At 42.3% G+C, this 21,860-nt stretch overlaps 1 protein-coding gene across 2 annotated transcripts in view; it reads right to left on the bottom strand.

Annotated features, from left to right (window-relative positions):
* Window positions 1–21,821, bottom strand: part of LRRC8D (leucine rich repeat containing 8 VRAC subunit D) — a 52,070-nt gene extending 30,249 nt beyond the window's left edge. Inside the window, exons 1-2 of one of the 2 annotated variants that reach the window (XM_068199870.1) lie at window positions 21,589–21,821; window positions 10,054–10,193 (exon numbers count right to left, since the gene is read on the bottom strand). The gene's annotated coding sequence lies outside the window, so the exon portion shown is untranslated. The remainder of the gene's footprint in view (window positions 1–10,053; window positions 10,194–21,588) is intronic. The other variant, XM_068199871.1, reaches the window with a different exon arrangement.
* Between the last annotated feature and the right edge of the window lie 39 nt (window positions 21,822–21,860).

The raw sequence follows: 21,860 nt of genomic DNA on the forward strand, positions 1-21,860 counted from the left end.
ATCAAAGATCTGCCCCAGACAGGAACAGTAAAGAGGGTATCAATTTCTCTTAAAGGATTCCAAAAGGTTGCTGAAGCTTCTGTGCCTTTCACAGATTGGTTTTGATTGACCCCGCATCTTTGACCTACTGCCGTTGAACCCACCTCAACAGATATTATTTATGCTAATTTAACTGAATTCAAAGGGCCCATTTTGAGTTATCCTTTCAGGGTTACACTGCAGTCAGCAGGATTCTTCACTTTTACCACTATCCCAGCATAAGGGCAGAAAGCACCCTAGACCCAGGGTTTCCCATTAGACACCCAGCTCAAATGCAAACCTGTAGAAATACAAATCCTTGACTGACAAATGTCTACTGAAGAAAAGCAAAGAACCTGTATGCAAGATTTCCTGGAAATCAGAAATGCCATTATCCATTAAGCACCTGGTATATCAGTGCATCTCAAAAAGGTCATGAGGCAAGTATATCCCTAGCACACCAAATGGGAACATCTGGCTCCTTCTAAGCGCAGTAACCTCATCAGAACACTTGAGTCAAATTTGACATTTATATCTCTATAAATAATGTGTGAGCAAAAGCAAAGACAAAGCAACATTTGCCGTTCAGGGAAAGACATCAAAGTAAACACATCCTTAGTAGTCAAATGTTAAACTACATGTGGGAATCTGATGATCTTTTGAATGGCTGAAAGCTAGGACACAGAGGAAAGGGCATCTTGTTTTTAAATTAATTATTAATCAATCTTTTCAGCCATCAAATCCCTGCAATGACTCATCCACTTGCTTTACCAAAGTCTAAACTGTTATGGGGAGACTGCAATTCCACTGGAACATTACCCTCCTGAGTGCGGTACTTAACCCTGTACATATGAGAAAGGATTTTAGTAGAGTCATTCCTCTCCCACAAGATCATCAAGCCCTCATTATACCTGGAAAGAAAAATTACCACAAAGAAAAAAGAGAAAAGGTAAAACAGTACTTAGAATTTTACACAGAGAGAAACAAGAGAAGATGAAGTCCACCTCAGTTATTCATGGCAAAGCCAGTTCTTCCAGCAACAGTATATGCTGTAAATAATAAGAGGATTCACATAATCAGAAATCCTCAATTATCATGTCAATGAACTATACAATTCTTCTACACTCATTCAGACAATTTCTACTGTCTGTAAAGGAATTTAGAGAACTGTGGATTGATAGAAGCTACTTTTAAAGTTTACAGAGTTACAAACTTGATCCTATACCCCTCATCCATGCAAATCTCTTTTCAAAGTTTGACAGCTCTACTAAACAAACTGAGCTGCAAGACTACAGCTCAGTTAGTGATACCTATGTACAGAGCTCGCTCTTTTCCTGTGCTAAAATTATATCAGAACACTACAATACATTTGCATATCTCCCACACATGTAACTTTTTGCCAGCAGTAACAAGACGACATCAAGGTTTAGAAAACCTACCAGAAAGAGATAGAAGGAGAGGGTGGAGTTTCCCGCAGGAACAGCCAGGCTGAAGTCCAGCAGCTCCCAGGGAAGGTGCTGCCGTTCTACCCACCCAATGCCTTCAGACCAGGCTCCCACTCAGCAGTGTCAAATGTGAAACTCCACCCAGGAAACAAAAAGCTTCCTATTGTTCCTCTCCTCTCTGCAGCCTCCTGGCTACTACCAGGAAAACCAGTATTACTTCACCCTTTTTCCCAAAGAATGATTTACATCTTTCCCTTTTACTATGCTCAGCCTTGGAGCTGCCACAAAATATGAGGAATAGGGGAAAAAAAGCCTCTGCTGTGTTATTTCCCCTAGTCTGTCCTGTATGGTTTTTCTGGAAATATTTCTAGTAGTAGCCCAGAGTGCTGCTGTTGATTTTAATCATGCAGAAGTAATACGAAATTCACATGACTACTGTCAGTTTTCCAGTCACACAAGTTTTGCAAAAACATCAATTAAAACAATCTGATCTTCCAACTTTTACCTAGGAAAGCTATAAAAAAATTACAAAGGTAGCAGTACTTTGGGAAAAGTTTGATTTACACATTGGTATCCAGTTATTTTCAGAAAAGCTTTTCATTAAAAAAGAAAAATCATGACAGCACCGAAGATTTCTGGCACTTTACTTCCTCCGAATGTGCCAGCGTGGAAAAAAATAATCTAACTGAGCCAAGTAAAAGCAGGTAGTAAAAAGTCACAAGAAAATATCTGACTTGCCATGAATAAAGTGTTACTAAGGTGTGAAAGTGAGTTTAAGTGATTTTGGAAGTCAATAACGGAATCCACTGTTACCCAAGTTATGCTACACACTAGAAATTCTAACTTGAATGCTCAAGTTACAGGGAGCCATCGTCTTCCTTCTGTATCTTTCCAGTGGCCCATTTTTACCACTCCCACCCTACCATGACATCCCAACAGCAAAGCTCAGTTACAATACAAGTAGAACAAGACAATCTGAAACTCAAGGAAGTCAAATATTGTGCAGGAAAATTTGAAAACAAGCCCCTTCAAGTGCAGCAGTGTAACAATAACTAAGAGATCAAATACAATTCCCTCCAAATCATTAATACTTGTTTGTTAATGAACATGCGTGTTAGCTGCAGGGAAAGTGTCTTTGTAATATAACATGATTAGGACCCAACTAGAAAAAAGTGAAATAATCAAAAGTTACTTTTGTTAGTATCAAATTAAGCCAAGTACACACCACATACACGGAGATAAGATCTACTCCAGGAAGCAGGCTTTTTAACACCAGCACACTTAAGATCTAAATTACCATGGACTGTGGAATGGAAAAAGGCAGAACCGAATAAAAGGCAGGCAAGCCCTGCTTACAAAATAGCAGTGAGTCAGCTCCTGAGGACTGGTCTGTGACTGCTATGAAAGCAAGATGCACATTCCTTATGCAATGAAACAAACCCATCCCCTAAATAAGCTGTTAATAGGGTAGATGACACTGCAGAAAAGGTGTCAAGAAACATCAGTAACACTGTATACCCATACAAACTTCAGAAAACTTTTAGCCAGTGCTGATCCACAGAGCTTTTTAATTATACACACATCTACTCACGTTTAGGGCATTTAATAATCAAGAAACACTCATATCCGTGGCCTCAGATCAGTAACAGCTTATCTTGGGGACTCCTCTAACTCTAAAAGGTCCTTGAGATACTAATTTAGAGGATCTCTTTCTAAAATGCCATGACCCTTTAGCCTGTCTAGTTCCATCATCTGTAATCAGACTATCTAGAAAACCAAGAATAAAGACCAAGGCCTTTTGTGACATGCTGTGAAACTGTTAATATTAACAAGTCATTTAATACCATAAGGAACAATACATAACATAACTACTGCACTCATTTATTTAGAGAACACAATTACATTTTCCCTCACTCAAAATCCAAGATAAATGGTGGGCTTTCATCATCTGTCTCCCTCTCAACAAGTGCCCTTGGCAACAAGCAGCTCTCCCCCTGACCACATTATAGATCATTTTGTTGTTGCTATTTAGGGATACCTGGGGGCTTTCTGGTCTTCTGCTCTTTTACTGTTTTCAGATGTTATTGGTGAACAGCGCTTTTCCTGGTATATTGATTACTTATGAGAAAAAAATACATTCAAAGAATTAGTGCGACACACATGCAGAGAAAAAGAAGTCCAGTAAATCAGTTCTATCAATATTACTCTGCTGATAACTATTAAAACAAGATGCTGAGCACTGAATATCATGCCAGCACACATTGAATGGAAGCACCCTGTCCAACCTCTCTGAAAAAACAGAAACCTGGAAACCAGCTCATTTCAGGGAAAGGATTAAAGGTTGTTTTTTCAGGTGTCCTTGCACACCAAGTCCCTCTGCCAGACATTGCAGTTTATCACTGCTAAACACTTACACTGCCAAAGTACCTAGAGACCTCAAGTAGGTCAAGACCTCAGCATGCAAAGTACAAAATTGATGCATAATACTTGACAGCCCTTGCCTCATCATATTTTTCAATTTTAAGTGTTTGTCTTCCCAGTAGCACAGCTATATGAACAGCCCACACAAGGAAAAGAAACTCAATGGCACTGCAAAAAACCCATCCAAGTTCCACAACCAATGTACGAAAGTGCTATCCAACACACAAGGAAAACAGAAGTAGCTCTGCCCCTTCCTAGGACATGACACAAAGACCTAGGTGAAAGTTAAATCAAAGCAGGTTTGGGGCTTTTTAGGTTGGCATACCTCCAACTATTCTAACAAAGACAGAAGAGGCTGTTGAAATAAGCTTTGTTTAATGTTTCTGGACGAGATCTCAAATTCTCATTTTCCCATCTCCTACAACCTAGACATACCCTTTCAGTGAAGGGAATAGTTTCTCAGTTGCTGCCTTCAGATTGAACCCTGGTTGAGAAAGAACAGGGGTGTAGAAGCAAATGAAAAGAAAATTTAAATGGACTGCAGGGAGTGAACTAGTGTGCTAAACCTCATGTTTACATCCCCTGGATTAGTTGTGTTAAAGGTGAAAAAATATGCAATAAATCTGAAATGAAGCTTAACAAAATGATAGAGTTCTTGGCAACCTGATTATTTTAACAAGTTGACAGCCAGTAATTTCAGATTGTCTCAGTTTAAATACACATACCAGGACAGCACAATCCAGAGGAGTGGGCCAATACACTCCTGCAAGATTGGCTGTGCTTTATGTTCCATGTTCTCCTTTCTGATACCTCCCAGCTCCATCACCACCCACATCTGCCTTTACAAATTCTCACCCAGATCCTGCAGAGGCTACCTGCAGCTCCCCATCCTGTTCCCTGAACTGACAAGGAAAAGCTGGTATTGCTGTGAACTTGACTGCAGGTTACCACCATTCAGTGACTGCCCAAGGACTACAGAGCACACAGACTTAAGAAAAAACAGCCATCAGTCATCAGCCAAAAGGTGGTGACTTGACAGGCAGCTGTCTTGTTCTGTCACAGCTCACCACTTCTTGCATCTAAAGAAAAACCCATGCAGCATCCCTATTTCCAGTCCTTCCCATCTGACCCATGGCACAGGAACGTCTGCTGCTCCCAGCCTTCAGCAGCACTACCAGCATCTCAGCCTGGTGTCATGGGAGGCAGCAAGTCCCCAGAACACATGACCTGCCAAGAAGGCAAAGCATGTGGGGACTGCCAGATCCAGCTGCAAACCAGACAGCTGGACACCAGAGTGCAGCTCTGGTACAAGCAACAATCTGGTGGGGTTTTGGGGGGAAATAGTGGAGTGGCACTTGAGCTCTGCCTCTAAAGCCTTAAACTACAATGCTTCCTCCGTAGTAAAGATTGGAAAAAACAAACCAAACCCAAACCTGTGCAGTGCTCCCCTTAACTACCACAGAACTTCAAAGCAGCACATGGCAGGGTCGGGGGAAGGGGCTGTATGGTGTTTTCCTTTCCCAAAAATTTCTTTTCATGAAATTGTTTTTCCCCCAATGTTACAAATATCAGTAATGTTAACAATCATTTTATTCCTTAAGTAATTACTTAATTACTTGAACTGCCCATGAAAACTGTTTGCAGTCTGCCTGGAAAAATATTTTACCTCAAAAGGTATTAGATTCAACTTATGAGCAGAAAAAAAAAAAAATCACTTTTTTTGCCCAGCTCCTGCAGAATGTAAGAGTTAATGGAATGAAAAAGAGACTGATGCTTTATTGATCAAAACAATTCTAATTCCACATAAAAGACTTTTTCATGTTTACAGTAATACACCGGGCAAAACCTAATTCATGAAATGCAGTCAGATAAGCAGAAAGTTTGGGAGCTCATTGCTCAGCAACAAAGGCCAGATTTTATATATCCAATCACCAAAGGCAGTGGAATGTTATAATTGCAAGCATATTCTAGCCCTTGAAATAATAAACAGAACTAGAGAAACGTATTATTTATGTAAATTTAAAATTTTTCTAAAAGAGGTCCATAAAAAGCTGTGGACAGAGTAACACAATATAACAGCTAAACCACAGAAGCACTAAAATAATTGAGCAACAAAGAGCTGTTTGTTCATTTTTTCCCCTACAAATCTCTCTCTCTTCCCCCATCTTTACTATCTGAGGTGCAAGGCAATAATGTCACCAACACCCTATGGTATGTCCTTTTTACCATCATGTGCAAACACAGCATTACAAGTTGTATTGTGCCCATCTAGACAAGGAAAACCTAGTGTTGAAAAGGTCAGCTTTTCCCCAGTCCAATCTCTCCTGTGGTTTCTCAATTGCTGGAAGTGTTTTGTCTCTTCTGAAAGCAAATTGGGTATGGACAAGGACAGGCAGACCTTACTCTTTGATGCTGCACCCCACCACACCGATTTAGTGCTCCAGTGCTCACCCAACCTCTGAGAGAACAAGAACTGTGATGGGGCTGCCTTCTTCAAAACAGCATCACCTACCAAAGACAACAGATGAAGCCTGAGGGAGCGACATATTGAGAATCACTTCCCATCTATCCAAAAGGCACCTCCTGAGATTCCAGTCGAGAACTGAGAGCAGGTAGGTATTTCAAAACATCATCATAATATGTCAAAACACATAGCTAAGAATACTGCAGCCCACTGAATTTGATACACATCCAGTACAAAACACATCTGTGAATACAAAACCATGCAACAAGCCATTACTCCAGGGAAGGTTGAAAGAGAGCAGTGCTGCATTTTGACCCTGCTCAGATTTTATTCTGCTATAGCAAGCTGGTGACAAGCCCTGCCAGGGCCATCCCCTTCCTCCCCCGTGCTGTGTCGGTGCCACCGCCCGCAGCCAGGCTGGGTTCAGGCTCCAGAAAGACAAGCTGGAAGCAGCTCAGCTCACTGACCCGTCACTGTGAGGACTGGCATTTGCTATCAGTAATGGACAAGTCTCCTGTCTAGGCAAAGAAATAGGAGAGCAGAAACAGTGAAAAAAAACACCTAAGTGGGGCTGTTTTCCAGCTATTTTCCAGTTTCTGTCTCTAACGATAACATTGAAAATTCTGCTGGAAGGACAGGAAGAAAGAAAAGATAAACCAACATGAAAATTGTAACATTGGAGTGAGATACGCAGAAGTTCTTTTCATTGCAAAGAATTACTCAAAATGTCGTCTATATTTGCACTAAGGAAAACATTGCTTCTGCCTTGAGGTAGCCTTGGCAATAACACAAATGCAAGCAAAAACCAGTTTATCATTTTGGAGGAAATTTCAATCAATTTAATTTATCTGTCAGTTAATAAGCTTCTAATTACAGCTGCTGGTATTGAAACACACACAAGGGAAACAGCCCTTGCTCTCCAATCCCCTCACCATACCTGCTCCTGGCATTGGGGCAGCAGGACCAGCAGTCATTCTGGTTTCCAGTCAAAGATCAGCATTGCTGCTTATTATGTGCGTATAGTAAACAAACAGCTTATACAGACAAGTTGTTCTTAAAACAACTCAAAAGCACATCAAGTGAAATGTGATCTAAAATAAGCCAGCAATGTTTCAGAATATCACTATTTTCCCTGGCACTTCAGGATGCTGCAGTTGCAGAAATTCCTCTAAAACAATTCAAGACTTAAAGCTTATGCTGCCACAAAAAAGAGGTTTCCAGACAGAAATATTTTATAAATACACACACACTCCATCACAGTAACCAGACCAGAACACTTGCACAGCAAAGCCCCTAGCCACACTTTAACATTTTGTTCATTGAACTGCATCAGCCAATATTTTTCTTCTTGCTTCCCAACTATGCCAGCAAAAATTTTACCGCCAAAGCCGTTCTAGTGATTGCAAAATTTTTCTGCCTGCATAAACTGTTCCTTTCACAGGACACGGTATAAGCAGTACTAGCAAAAAAAATTCCTCTCATACCAGTAGAGGAACCTGAGAAGGAAGCAGTGATACCAGGTAACAAAAGTGTGCAAGCAGGAAGGGTGAAAGCAAAGGAGAGCATTGCATCAGTCTAGTTTGTGTGTACAGAAAAAGGCAGGAAGCAGTAACTGCCCTCACACCACATCTGTGCCAGCAGAAACTAAACTGCAAAGTCACAATACTACTACAAGAAGTAACAGCACAAAAACACTGCACGCAGGTCAGACTGACCAACTGGACTGTGATCGACCTGGCATTTGTTTTCTATTTGGATTTTTGTGTCATGTTTTGTGTAACGTATAATCTTGGAAACAAACATCGCCTAGAAACTCAAGCATAAGCCATTCCATTTATGTCAAGGGGATACTAATCCTATTTTCCCAAAGAGTTCAAGTGTCAGTTGTGTTAACTGTTTCACTACTGCTAAGATACTTAGCACAATTTCTTTGCTAAAACCTATCACAGAACTCCAAGCCTCTTATGAGCAAAACCATCCACGTATTCCCCATCCAGGAGTAAACAACATCTCCACTTTTCCTAACGAGCATCCTTCTAATACAGACCCATCCTGGCTATGTGAAAATTACTCAATACTAAGAACAGAGAAGTGTTGGTTAGAAAACAACAAAAAAATTAAAACCGATTCAGTACACTTTTAAAGACTTGCCTGTCTGTGTTTCCACTCAAATACAAATCTTCTCTGTACTCCCTCTGCTTTTTTTTTTTTTTTTTTTTAACCCCAGATCTGCTGCAGGTTATCCAGCCTGCCACATCACATCAACACAGAAACCAGTAAGGCCTGGCTGCAGAATTTAGGTCAGCTTGTCTGTGGAGTACATATGGTTTTCCACACAGCCACAGCCATGAATTTCCTAGTAATGCTTCAATAATCCCTCTTCATCCTGCTATGCAGCTATTTCACTAGGAACTGCTAGCTTTCCTCTAACTCCCCAACAAAGACTCTCCACAGGAGGGATGTTTGCAAGCAAATAAGTCACTATCTCTTCCTTGGGAAGCAGGAAACTGGTTGTTGAATCAAATAAATGCAGATTCTTATTTCCCAAGACAAAAAAAAAAAAAAAGTGAAGTATTCACAATGGATGCTAGAAAAAGAGTCTCTATCTTTTAACCACACCAAGAAAGATATAATCAGAGCTGGAAATTACCTCTAGAAGATTAGGAATCATTTTCTTAACAGATTTTAAACAAATCCTCATTGCTTCCACCTGGGTCAATAAATTAAAAAAATAACAAAAATGTGACTAATAAATTCAGACATTCTAAGCTACAGAGGCTGGTATTTCTGGAGAGAAAGCATCACTTGAGTGCAAAAACACTGTGCCTCTTCATAGAATGCTCCCTCTAACAGTGAACTGCACACCACTGCCACCCCAACCATCGTACAAGCCCACATAAGTACTACCCCTGTTCTTAAAGGATTTCTAATGGTATGTAAAAATATGCAAAGTCTTTTCAAAAGATGGTCCTCAGAGCAGGAGTTCCACATAAACTGGAAGGTACAGTTACATAAGACAAAAAGCCCAAATTGAATACAATAAATCAAAATCTTTAACTTCTCTGTCTTCATACAAGATGAATCTAACTAAATCTTCTCAAGTATGGCAATCTGAAAGATGTGAATGCAAGAATAAATACTAGTTTCCAGGAATGGTTATGGACATCTCAGCAAATAAAAACATAACAAGCAAACTGACAGTTGGTTTTGTCTTAAAACCCATCAGTCTGCTACCTCTCTGTGCTCTACAGTTTCCACATAACATACTGCTCATCGAAAGCTAGCACTGAAGTCGCACTACTAGAACAAATAATAAAGCTGAGGAAAAACCTTCTCTCAAGACAACAAACTGCTTTTCAACATTCAAACATTTGTTAAGAGCATTCCTAGCCCATTCTTTACCACTTACGTGAAGCCTGAAAACAGTATTTGCAAACACGTGCTGAGCTGTACTGCACATTAGATGTGCAAATCAAATACCCCAGAAAACATGTTGCATTTCTTTACGTTCACCTGAGCTCTGTTACAGAACTCAGACACATACCATGCACCCATGCCAGGTCCATGGATGTGGCTGTCTTTACTGGGCCTCCATTGCATCACACATGTTAACAAGACCTTCTAAAGAATGTAACTTTTTATAACTAATGATCATCCACAACTAAACTCTGCATCAGACAACTGCTCTCATTACTGGCTCAGTACCTGATCAGGGTGTGCTTCTCCACCCTCCTCCTCTGGCTTCAGCAGGGCTGAGCGCTGGCTCCTGGAGGCTCCAGCAGCAGGAATACCAAGCCACACTCTGATGATCACTTTCTCATTTTGACAAGCGCCACAGACTCCTCCTAAATAAAAACAAACTCCTGTGAATCAAACTGGCCAAATAAAGTGGTCATGGTAGCGGGGGTCAGAGGAATGCCACTCTGCAACACAGAAGACAAAGGTTACTCATCCTTGTGCTGACTGTGCTTCATCTCTAGGGAAGACTGAGCACATTCTTATTTTAATAACTTTGGAACTACTCTAAATGAGTTGTCCTATTCTCGAAGAGCATAGATCCCAAATGAGCAATTTGTCATTTCCCACACATTTTCTTAAACATATTGGCTCATCCTAACTTAACCAAGAGCACTGCTATTTCTACATCATCACCTCCCTACAGCACCACAAAAGCCAGACCAGATCCCAATGATGTAGTAGCTGTACAGTGCACGTGTTCCACACAAACACTTTGATGACACTTCAACTACTGCATTACAGCTCTACGCCAGGCAAGCAGACCACTTTGAGTCAAATGAGCTGCTTGGGAAAATCTCAGGAAAACATCTCTATCCTGTGGGATGAACAAAATAGAGAAAAAGTGGGATTGTCCTCTTCATTCTTCAGCCCAAAACTTCCACCAGCTAAGATCCAACATGGCTGCCTTCACCTCCAGAGACGCAGAGGCTCCAGGGCTGTGCAGAGCACACAGATGGAAAGCAACAACTCAGCAAAAAGAACAGCCAGACTCCAGCAGGTAATTCATGAATATTTATTTTAGTTTGCTGCTTATTAAGTATGCCTTGTTATAAATCAAGTATTTTACAGTAATTGCCTCCAATCAACAAACACAGGGAAAGCTGCTATGTAAACCAGTGCTGTTCTATATGCAAACGGAGTCCCTTAGCAACAGGCAGGATTCTACATGACTCTCGGTGTGCAGCCGGCTGGCTACCACTGCCTTGCTGCCCCCCAAGCAGCACTGCTGTGTGCCCAAGGCATTCCTAGCACTGCCAACCACAGCACACTGTGCCAGGGTGCCAACACCAGTGCAAGCTGGTGCTCACTGCAAGGGTAGCAAGCCCCCGGTACACATTAGAGGGACAGCCCTCCAGAGCAGAGGATGCTCCACAGGCAGGGACAACCAGCTGCACCCCCTGCTTCAGCCCCAGCCCACTGCCTCCACCCCAGCAGTGCCTGCAGCAGAGCTGATCTGCCATAAGGGTCTGCACCCAGCACCAAGAGCAGTGCACTCACTCACCTGAGCTGCTCCCAAACCACTGCAGAAAAAAACTGCAAACAAGCTTCCCCGCCCACAATCTCCCTCTAATTTTTTTCTGAGGCTTTTTCAGGGGTGCCACCCACCGGTACTCCAAAGCACACAGGAACAAGCCCTGTGTCAGGCCTTCCACTGAGATAATTTTAAAGGTCAGCAGGAACCTGCTGTTCCATGTTTCTTTTTAGCAGTAGGGACCAGGATAAGGAGATGGGGAAAACACTGTCAAATCCTCAAATAAAATATGCCTCATCGACTTTCTTCTTGAAAGGGCTTGGGGTAGTCAAGTGGTCTCAGGAGAAGCAAATCTTTTTTATGCAGAACTGGAGTTTTCAGAGACTCTAGGTTTTTAAATATATGGAGGAAAAAAAATGTGACTAGATACTTTACAAGGATCTAGAACAAGCAGGCTTCAGAACAGACCTTTGGATCATACTTGAGGTCTAACAGAAAGTGCTCATAGCCGTGAGGCCATTCACCTTGGCTGCTTCTGTAACCCTTGTTTTTCACGAGGTCAGGGAGCCATGTAAGAAGGGCCCGAACAGAGTTCACCATGCACTCCAATCCCTCCTCAGCAGCACTCCCAAAGGCAAAAAGCCACTTCTGAAAACAGCAGGCAAAGGCAGCTCCCACCTTCAAAGTAGGAGGACTGTGTTTTGAGAGCGTATGAGCATTTAAGGAAAGCGGCCAGGAGAGGCTGAGCAGTACCATCACCACACTTGGTAAGGCATGGGAAGAACAGGAGAACTTGTCTTCACAAGCTGAATCACAATCTGAAAGGCTGCTGAGGTCCATCACCACCACCCTCCCCTTCCCAGAACAGGCTGAGCACATAGATTGGATCACACCTGGAGGAAATGTGAAGGATAACAAATGACAAAACACTTACAAAATTTTGGTTTAAAACAAACAAAAGAAAACAAAAAAACAAACCAAAAACCAATCTAAAAGCAGAAATTCTTATATAAATCACAGCAATGCATAAGTAGATGTTTGGACAATGCCAAGACCAGCGAAGGATTCTTCCCTGCAGTTCCTACCACAAAAATTCTCATGGATTTTGTTCCAAATCCCATTTGACAAATTCTCACTTTATGCTACTTCCTTCACCTCCCTCCCCCCTTTTGAAGTGTCAACCTCAATTTATTAAAACAAAGCAACATCTTTCTCACAGAAACATCTGCTTTGATACAAGAATACACACCCACTGGTATAGTCAGTATGCGGTACTGTGGCTACAAAGGAGATTAAATAAGGAGCACATGCACCACTTCTCTTTTAACCTCGTCCCCTCTGGCACTCATTCACTTCAATACTTTTCTTTCAGGGCCCTACAGCAGAGGGAAAGACACCACATTTACATTGGGGTGTTGGCATCAGCCAGTGCCAATTTCATCTGAATCACAGCCAAGCACTTGGCACTTCAGGCATAAAACATGCAACCTCCACATGCCACGTCCTATATACAGTGGCTGCCTCCATTTGTACAGTCACTTGATCAAACATCTTTTCCATTAAGGAAAACAATACTTCTGATGCTTTTAACAGGGAAATAATCATTGTTAACAGACTGAAAAAACCCCGAACAATTCACTTAGAACAAAGAAATGAAAAGGAGGGAAGTCACAGTATTTTGAGGAAGAAGTAGGTATTTTGGAAAAAAACCCCAAAACCCCAGCTAATTAAGTAAGTAAGCAGTTCTAGTCATTAGAGGTTTAATTTCAGCACAGCTGAATAATTATCAGTTCTACATATATCTCAAAGTACCCAGACAACAGCAGACATTTGACAATCTCTTGAGTTAAAATGCCATCTTCCTCACTTGCTGCTGCAAAAGAAAAACAACAAACCAGCACACAGGAAAAGTGTTGTGCCATCAAGAGAGAAGAAAAATCCCCAGCACAGATACGACCTGTAAAAATACTGTCAAATGTAGCATGTAACCTAACCAGATAAACACCAGATTCTGTTGCTATCTCTGAGTAAGTTTTGCAATTAGCTGAAGCTCATTTGTGGCCACCCTGCTACTTAACATTCCTGCTCTCTCCATGGTTTGTGCCTTTCAACAGCAGTGCAAGTTCAAATTTGCTCCAGCTGGTCTTGAAACCACACTCCCCTTGGATAGCACCTTAGGCACTGCTCCTGCTACATGGGAGCCTACAGAATCCCACTGCCACTCCCTGCAGAGCTCATTGTCCATTCTAGGCCTTGCTTTTCACATGACACCCAACACCCAGTTTAATTTGGGAGCTCCCTGTAATTCCTCCCTTCTCTGGGTGGCCACCTCCTCTTCCCCCATCCATGAGCTGGAGGCTGTGTGCAAACTCCTCCCCACTTCCTCTCTTCTGCTGCAGACAGCAGGAATAGAGCAAAGACATCAACAAATCAAACCTTGCTGGTCAAACAGGCAAACCTCCTCACTGCTACAGCTAACTCATTGTTAGACCACAGGCAGTACAAGAGGGAGCTGCTGCTGGTAGCTCAGGTATTACACTCTTCAGCAGAGAGCAAACCAGATCCAAGATTTTACAAGATTTTACAAGTTCAAACAGCAAACAGGTAAATCATCAGACACTGAAGAAGTATTAACATGAATGAGGTGACAGAAATCAGCAGCTATGAGTGTGGAGGGCCACCATCCTCTCTTCACACACAAAAGAAACAGCAGAGAAGAGGCACTCTGCTCCTCACACTGACCAGCTGCACACAGGTTGTTTCCAGGCTGCCCTGGGCCAGTGTGCACATGGACAGATTACAATCTTAAAATACTAATGGTTTGCACGTGCCTCATTTGCCCAAACCAGGCTTGTACTAATTCAACCCGTAAGCTTCAGGAACCCATTACATTTCATGCAATGAATTTTTTCAAATATTTTGCTTTCAAGCTAACTCCAAACAGGGAAAACTTGGCCATTTCACTGTGAGCACAAAAGCCTTGTTTCTGGAATGAGGCACCCTCAAACAAACAGAATTCATACACCTTCCACTTGCAGAAAAGCATATATAACCTCATGCTTTATAATTTTGTTATATTTACACACACTTCTCTCCACAGTTTTGTTATCTCCTTTTCTTTCCTCAATATTACTATTTTCTTTTGTATTTTTTAAATGTTTCTCATGTTTTTATTTTCAGGCTTTACTATCTTTTTTCTCCTGTAACTTGGGCCTCAGTGGTTTCTTTCTTTAAATTTTGTTTGGGTTAAATTGATCAATGCTAATAAAGACATTCTTAAATTCACCTTTCAATCTAATTACATATTAAGTCAACTTTCACTGAAAATAAACATAGCATAAATACAAGTTTTAAACACTGGAAAAATATTCTTGTCCAAACCTGTGCATCTTTCACTTTTTTGAATGATTATTAGCACAATTTTGTTTCCCTCAGTCCACTTCTTTTTCTAAGAACACTTTTCTTCTATTAGACATTCTCCTACCCACTTTTCATTGGGACACCTACACTGGTTAAACTCACAATTTCTGCAGCACCAACAAGCCTTTATGCATCTGCATTCCTCCACTTCCCTGTTTCCAGAGCCAATACATTTGTTGTCAGAAGGACAGAAAAGGAGAGGAGCAAAATCATCAAACCAGTTTTTCCTTTCTCTCTATTATCAAGACCAACAAGGCAAAACTGTGAAGAAATTTAGTATGGGTTATAAACCATCAAATATTACTTAAAAAAACTCAAGCGCATGAGAAGTTTCATTTCCCTTTTGTCAGTTCCTCCGCTAAGCTAGGTAGGTTAGGCTTTGTTTCGTAATTTAATTAGTCAGAAAGAAAGTACATAAAAGTTTCTGCATGGCAGCCATTGAGAGGAACCCTGTATGTGGACTTTCAGTTTGTGTTTTGAAACGCCAGTCAGATTAACCGTCAAGTCTGGTTGCTCCGTGCATCCTTGATGAAGGCAATTGCTAATGCATGTGGAAAGCATGTGTAACCACAGTGGTGCCTGGAAACAAGGCAAGCCAGTGCACTACCTCTAACACTGCTCCCTCAAGTTTTAATGCAGAGACTATCAGACCAAAGCAGTTCCTATCCTCCCTTTCCATGATCTGTACACAAACCACCATTTACAAATATGCAACACGGACTTTTTTTTACCCCTTATTCATTGATATTTGCATTGGTTTAGTGGACAAATTCATACAGAACAATCCAAACTACATCAGCTTAACACCATGTTCCTCTCTGCAGGACTGCAAAGGCAACAAAATGTCTATTGCATAACACTTCTGTATAAAATATTAATTCTCACAGAGGAAGCTCTTGAACCGAAAGGTTATTTTCAATGATTAACAAATCAGTGTTGTATAAGCTAGGTTATTTAATCAGTGTATTTGAGACAGACAACAAACCATACATTTTACTGACATAACATGAAAAAAATCAACTTTTTATGTGCACACATCAAAATATATCCATCCCTAGCACACACAGATTCAGCAAGCCTGCACTGGGGTAATTGCAGGCATCCAAATTTTTTATACAAGTTCTCACACCAGCTGATAACATGTAAGCTTTTTTTCTTTCCTATCCTGCAATGGATGAAGAACAGGTAAATATTAAGACATCATATTCATATACATACCCCGTGCACTAATTCTCTACTTAAAGCTATAATCTCAGGTTGGAAAATCACTGCAGCAAGAGTAAAGTGCTTCAAATTTTTTTTCCGTACAAAAAAATCCCTGGTTTTAACAGGCATGTTGGAATCTGTGCAGTTGGCCAGACTTGAAAACATGATAGGTGTGGCTGCCTGGCTTCTGTAGGACCCAAGGGCAACCAGGAATACTTTTATAAAGAAACTATCTCAATGCTGACTCCCAAAGAATGAAGTTCAAGAGAGGAAAAAAGACAAACCTGTATCTTGGCTGTGACTTTGTAGCCATTAGGTTGCATGAGGACAGGCAGGAGCCTGTCTCACTGCTTCATCAGGACTATAAAGAACCTTCATGTATGGGGTTTTTCCTTTCTCTATATATCTTTACATAATGAATGCAGGGAGGGGGCTCATCTTGAGCATCACTGTCTCCAGCAGATGGTCTCATCATATCTACCAGCTCCATATGAGTGTCACAGGTAAGACATCTAAAACAGTAACAGATACTTTAGTCTGCCTTATCCATGGTCTAGCCATGCATGGGAAATCATCAGGAGATATGACTCAAAAATCCTGGGCAAATGAATAGAGAGCTTTTGAAACTCCAGTTTGAGAACTGTGCAATTTTCTTCCAAATTTATAAGCACAGCAAACAGTTTGAAGAGATATCTGATAGAAAAAGGTAACAACAGCATTTACTTATCTGTAGCGGCCACCCCTCAGGTCTGAGAAATCTTCCACTGCAATTTTCTGGTCTTCAAAGTAGACCACCATAAGATAGAACACCTGAGATGCCTAACTTTTGACAAGAAGACCATATACAGAGGGTTTTTGAGTTTTTTTTTTAACACTAACAAGGAGCAAGGCAGATCACAAGAATCAAGACTATTTCTTCTTTTACTGATCACACAGTACAAAAAGTAAGACCATGATAAATAAACACAAATGCTATCCTCACTCACTGCTGGATGCCACAGGCTTTCAGCCTTGTTATTTCTTTCTACATCTTAATCAGAGTTACTTTTAACAAAAAAGGGCCTCCAAAGAGAAAAAATATCTGAGTAACAACTATCCTTCCTCCTCCCTAAGGGTGGCTGTATTTTACACCACGATTGCTTCTCAAGTCTTGAATGCTGCAATTACTTCGATCGGAACAAATCACTTCTGAGGAAAGAGCTCAAGTGGAAAGAAGGAAAATTAGTTTTGAGGCTACATGAACAATATGGTTTTGCATCCAGATTTATACTTGAAGAGGGAGAAGAAGAAAAACTAAGGCATTACTTTTAAAACAGCTCTAACAAATGAGTCCTTGGTGCAGCCATACTCACTTCCCATGCTACTGCTTGCCTCCAAGTGTTGGGCAAAAGTGGCATTTTGCTGGCTTGATTTCAAGAAAACAAATTTTCTCCTTCCACGGATATCTCCCTCAACATTCTGGCAGCTGCTCCATTAATGTCTTTTAACTTCTCTTCCTATCCATTTCCTGAAAGGGGACAAGAACCTGTTCTCGCTACAGCTGAAGAGAATAGAGAAATAAATTAAAAGAGTTTCAATTTCTTAAATGAAATAAATTTGTGGTAAGAGAAAGATTGAAGCAGTGTCAGTTAAAATTTATGATGTGGAAATTAGTATTACTGACAGTATTAGGTGCCAACTTGACTTGACGCACTTTTCTTTTTAACATGCCAAAACCAAGATGATTCTCAAGAAGTTAAACACTAGAAATCCTGGCTTTGTTCTTTCCTAAATTTGTTTGTAATCTCTGAGGGGAGAAATTGTTTGGCAAGCAATTGGTACCTGTTCTTTGTTATATGGTTAAAAGAAAATTGTACTCAATTTGCTCCGACCAAAAGATCTTGAGCCAAACCCATCCCCAACACAAGCAAGTCAAACTTAAAAAATGTAGCTCAAAGTGTTCTCAAGGTTAGAAGCACAGGATAGCCTTGAAACACTAATTACAATTGCTTTCACAAAATATAATGCTAGTAACTGCTAGAAAACTGCATTTTACAAACACCTTTCTTCACATTTCAGCCCCATGTGGATCACAGCACCTCATCATCATAGTCAAGAATAACCACTTCCAAGATCAAGCAGCACTAGTGTGACCCCAGAGATCCTCATGCATGCATGCAGACACAGGAAACTATACATACATGGAAAATTAATCAAGGACACAAGTCCTTGCATGGTGAAGTCCACACACTTTTCACTGCTTGTTAAAAAAACATGTTTAAAACATCAATTATGAAAAAGCACAGGCAAGTCTTTACCTAAATGTAAAGTTTCTGGGGAAAAATATTTCCATTTTTCTTAACACAGCAATACCTTTTTCTTTTTATGTTGGTTAGGGTATAACCTCCCCACCACCAAGAGACAAATAAATAAAACAGAAAAAAACAAAAAAAAAACCACAAAAGGAGAACTGTGCAGCCCTATTTCAATGCTAGCAAGAAATGGAAGAATTTAAATAGCAAAAACTGAAAAAAACGGGTTTTGTTCTTTCCACTTAATGTTACTGTGCTATTATATGTAACATCCAAGTATATTAAAAATTGCTAATTGTGCTTTGTAATATTTAGGGATCTACAGCAACTTTGTGAATTGGAAGATAAAGACTGCTTTTTTGAAAGGAAATGAAAACTTTCAGAGTTCATTATTTCGTAAAATACTTACACTGGAACTCCAGGTTTTTGGTGGGTTTTTTTTAAATCCAGTTGAGAAACTTGTTTACTGAGTTCCCTCATGTTCCCCCATTTGTGACTCAAGCTACTTCTCCGCAAAACAGCCTTCAGCAGCCCCCCACAGATGAAGTGCTTTAAGCCCCAGGACACTAACTCAGGGTTCACAGTGTCCATGTACCTGTAGCAAAACTCCCCTCTGGCTCTCAGAGGAGCGGGAGAAAGCCACGGGAGACCCTGGGCTGAGGTGCTGAGTCAGCAGTCTGCCTGCACGGCAGCCCAAGCCAGCCCTGGAGAACACCACACAAGCAGCACCTGACGCAGCCGCTGCTGCCATCAGAGAGCACGCAGCAGGTAACACACTCAGCCTGCGTACGCGGCCCGATTCAAAATCCACGTACTGCCACTGGCTTTAACAGACTTTGAATGGGACCTCAACACACAGAAGAAATGGGAAGACCTAAAGAACTTAAAAGAACCAACTTCAACCCAGGAAACTTCAGGACAGTCCCTTATAAAATTGTGCCAAGCCACAACACACATAGCTGCAAGTGCTTTTGACCACAGGGATGGACATACCCTTTTCTCCACTAGCCTTTATTCTCTTATCCTTCTGTCACTGGTAGGACTTCCTGCAAGCCTAGCACAAACAGCATCAGCTTTTTTCATCCCTACCCAGGCATGTAGTCAAAAAACTGTCCATAAACAGGAGGCAGAGCTGTGGTATCTCTGTACCACCACTTATGTATTGCTACACAAAACAGAAGGAGACAACAGGCACAAAGGGCTAAGAAAGAACTGGAATACAAGAGCTACATTTCAGGTGTACAGCTATTTGTTAGTACAATGTTCACTAGCTAATCTTTCCAGGGCAAGCACCCAGGTGCTTTCACTCTTTCTGCATTGTTATTATAGAGGCTGGCTCCTATTAATAATTACCTTCCTCTGACTGCAGCACACAGTCTTTCTTCATTGCTGGTAGTGCTGGTTAGAATTCCTTTTCCAAATCTCAACACACCGGACAGATTACCATCCCCTCAACAATGTCAAGACTGGTAGAGATTTCTATTGGGCATACCTGGATCTTACAAAACAAATGACAGCTTAATGCTGCTCCCTTCCCTGCATAACCTTACATAGCCGTTGTAAAGTTTTAGTATTTTGTGTTGAAGTCATCACAATTACAAATAACAGCATCTATTTAATATTCCCTGCTATTATGTGCAAGAAAACAGACACAGCAAACAGACAAGTGTTTTTGACACTAAGCAAGATATAGGCAAAGCACCAAATGAGTTTACTATAAAGGCAATGCCTGCCTAGAGACACAGGAGAAAACTGCATAAAAAAATATAGCCACAGAAGCATATTCCTAGGTCAGGACCTCATAAATCAGTTTCAACTACCAATAAAAGGTTTATAGGGCATTTGTAAGGCACAAAGAATGAATCGGATCCTGGCCCCAAGTAAGGCTTGGTGAATTAATTTAAGATGGTAATCAAGAGCAAATAACACAACACTAAGCTTACCCTAAGTTTGAAGAAAGATGGTTTCCTTTGTCTCCAGGAAGAGGTAAGGGAAAAAAACAAAACACCACCATGAAAAACAAGAAACAAGTCAGAAATAAAAAAAAAAAAAAAAAAACCACAGAGAAAGAGACTTAGCTACCCATCTGGCATGAGAGGGCTTTTTTGATAGCTCAGAGCTGTGGGCTTAAAATCTTAGCCCTGTTCATACAAATTTCTCCCATGCTAAAGCCCTCTCTCCCAAACAAGCGGGCATTGTCACTCCCCACCTTCAGTTTTACAGGCAGAAAATACTATCCTTTCGTATCACGGTGACAGACATAATGCTGAAAAAACACCAAATACTTCCGTGTAGTGTTTGGGGATTTTTTTTAAAGCTGTAACTGGCAAAGCTTACAAGTAGCAGGTACCCGAAAGTGCTCTCTGCACCAGCAGCTAAGTCAAGTAAAACATCACTTTCAGCACCACCATTACAGGAAGTACTGCTAAGACTTATCCACCAAACAACACCACCACCACTACCGTCCTCCATTTTCAAGTCTGAGTAACCTATCTCATGGCTCTTTACACACTGGGAATCTCCAGTGGAGAAAGTACCACGGGCTGCAGGCGTGCTGAAAACGCAGAGCCTGAATCCCCCCAGTGACCACAGATCAGCTCCCCTAAAGGATGCTGGGCAAGCCACAAGCCTTCTGCGCCTGAATTCGTATTTGTTTAAGAGCAGTGGCAGCACTTGTGACGGGGAGGGGGGGAAATGCAGGTTGTAAGACAGGAGCTGCTGTGCCAAGCTCAGGGATCCTGAAGGAGCTGGAGTCGGTATTGCCACGTACTGGGGAGCAGGGGGAAGGGAGGAGACGCGCCTCGAAAAAACAGAGATGGTTATCTGACAAAGGCGAGTTCTGCCCTGAAGATGTGCTTTATTGACTGGCTCGGGCCGCTTTAATCTGCGTGTGCTGCAACACGACGCACAGCTGACCCCATACAAAAGCCGCACAGCTGGCAGCCCCCAGTGGGGCCGGATCCAACCCCACTGGCCTCGAAAGGGGCTCGCAGTTCCAGCCGCATTCCCCAGCACCACGCCGTACTCCCAGGCCCGCTCTCGCCGCTGGCCCCCCGCTCATGCGGGCACGTCCTGCGTGGATGCGCATCCCGCGGGAGAACAGCGCGACGAGCGCAGCCGCCCCCGGGGTCCCGCCGAGGCGCACCGGCGCTGGCAGCAGCACCAGCGAACCGGCCCAGGCCGGTCTGCACGCAGAAAAAGATAAAGAGAAGCGCGAGGGAAAGCGCGGGGAGGGAGCGGCGGGGGTGCCGGTGGAGATGCCGCCCCCTCCCCGCGGCCCCTCCGCCTCCTCCTCGACCGCCTCCCGCCGGCCCCGCGCACGCCTCACCTCACCTCAGGGACGGCTCTGCGGGCTGCGGACCCCGAGAGCCGCCCGGCCGAGCCGAGCCGAGCCGAGCCGTGCGTGCGGCGGGGGCGCAGAGCTTCTCGGCGGCGGTCAGTCCCACGGCGCTGCCATGCGGGCGGGCAGAGGCGAGGCGGGGCGGGCTCGGCTCCTAGCAGCCTCCTGCAGCGCGCACCCGCATGGCTCGGCGTGCGGACAGTACCGGCTGCCGGCGGCGGCCAATGGCTCCCGCGGCGCCGCGCATGTGAGGGCCGGGCCGGGC

The sequence above is a fragment of the Anomalospiza imberbis genome, chromosome 9, assembly GCF_031753505.1.
Source record: "Anomalospiza imberbis isolate Cuckoo-Finch-1a 21T00152 chromosome 9, ASM3175350v1, whole genome shotgun sequence".
Classification (NCBI taxonomy): Eukaryota; Metazoa; Chordata; class Aves; order Passeriformes; family Viduidae; genus Anomalospiza; species Anomalospiza imberbis.